The sequence below is a fragment of the Mastomys coucha genome, unplaced genomic scaffold (genome assembly GCF_008632895.1).
Source record: "Mastomys coucha isolate ucsf_1 unplaced genomic scaffold, UCSF_Mcou_1 pScaffold1, whole genome shotgun sequence".
NCBI lineage: Eukaryota > Metazoa > Chordata > Mammalia > Rodentia > Muridae > Mastomys > Mastomys coucha.
In genome coordinates, this window is record NW_022196891.1 from 12,463,766 (window position 1) to 12,465,597 (window position 1,832).

The following is a 1,832-nucleotide window of genomic DNA, read 5'->3' on the forward strand; positions in this document are numbered from 1 at the left end:
AAAAGGGGGAACAAAATACCCATGGAAGGAGTTGCAGAGATTAGCTATGGAGCAGAGACTGAAGGAAGGGCAAGCCAACCTAAATATAGCTATCTCCTGAGAGACTCTGACAGTACCTGACTAATACAGATGTAGAGGCTCACAGACATCCATTGAACTGAGTACAGGGTCCCCAGTGAAGGAGTTAGAGAAAGGACCAATGGAGCTGAGGGGTTTGCAGGCCCTTAGGATGAACAACAATATGAACTAAGTAGTACCCTCAGAGCTCCCAGGGTCTCAACCACCAACCAAGGACTGCACATGGAGGGGTCTGATTGTTCTGGCAGCATGTGTATAGTAGAGGATTGCAAATTCGATTGTCAATTGGAGGAGAAGACCTTGGCCCTGTGAAACTTCTGTGCCCCAGTGTAGGGGAATGCCAGGGCCAATAAGTGGGAGAGGGCGGGGTGGCAGGCATGGGGAAGGGGGAGGCAACAGGGGTTTGTTTTTGTTGGTTTTTTTGTTTCTTTGTTTTTTGGAGGGGAAACTGGGAAAGGAGAAATTTACATGTAAATAAAGAAAATATCTAATAAAAAAAGACTATGCTAGGATTCAACTTACTGTCAAAATAAACTTAAAACTTTTTACATTCTATAATGTTATTTTTGAAAAAAAAGAATAAAATTAAATTTCACTGTTATTTAATATATGTCAATAAAAAGAAAATAAATAACCAATATATAGAATGCATGGGAATGTATTTTCTTAATGAGGAAGTCACAATCACTATATAATAGGAAATTAGAAAGTTTATACTGTTGTTTCCACACTTTATTTCTGGATTTCTATAGTATTATTGTTTAGCATTCTTTAAAATGCTTTAGCTAGGTCTAGGAAATTATGACCAGAAAAATAAACAATGTAAAAATATAGAAAATTAAATTGAAAAATTAAATGTTTTGTCTATATCCTATGATGATACTCCTCAAATTCAAAGAAATTACCTGGAACGCATACACAAAGATCTGCTTAAATAAAAACAAATACTTCAAATTTAAAAATACATAAGAGCATTATAATGCTTAGAATGCCAAGCACAAGGAAAAGTAATAAACAGGATATAGTCCCATTATATTAAGAAATATTTAAAACATTTTATAACTTATAAAAAAATATCTGTCTGAGTAATGATAAGAGAGACAGAGAGACAATGTTATGGTTTGAGAGATTGCATCCTCCTCTAACATTCTACAGGCTAGAGAGAGGAGGTGGAGGGAGGCAGATGGGGGAGGATATATAGGAGACAGAGGTTAGAGGAGAGAGAGAAAAAAGGCACAGAAGGAAGAAAGAAAGGGAGGTGTATGTGGGGGTAAGACAGAGACAGAAAGATTGACCAGAGAAGACCAAGAGGAAAGGGTTAGAGAAACTAGGGGGAAGAGACCTAGGTAATGTGGGATTTCCCAGCAATAGAGAAAATCTGATTCCTAGTTGTTAAGCGTGAGGAAAGTGAGAGGATGGTTACTATCCTCTTGTCTTTCAAAGCAGGAGCAGTATTCCCAACAGGTGTTTTGTTCTTTACCATATCCATGATTCTTTTTTTTTTTCTGTTACTTTACAGAAAATATACACAGTAAAGAAAACTAATATCATGTAATCATCCCAAACATCTACCATTACAATGTAACTCTGTTCCTAAACTTTGTAGATGTGTGTGTGTGTGCACGTGCGTGTGTGTGCATGCGTGTGTGTGTCTGTGTGCGCGAGCATGCACTCGTGTGTGTGCGTGTGTATGTGTGTATTCGCGTGCACACGCGCCTGTGTGCGCGCGTGCATGTGTGCGCGTGTGTGCGCGC

The 1,832-nt window shown here is 38.6% G+C and overlaps 1 protein-coding gene across 5 annotated transcripts in view; it reads left to right on the plus strand.

The window, feature by feature from the left end:
• Positions 1-1,832, plus strand: part of Cntnap5 (contactin associated protein family member 5) — a 910,241-nt gene that overhangs the window by 426,224 nt on the left and 482,185 nt on the right. The gene's annotated exons all lie outside the window — the stretch shown is intronic.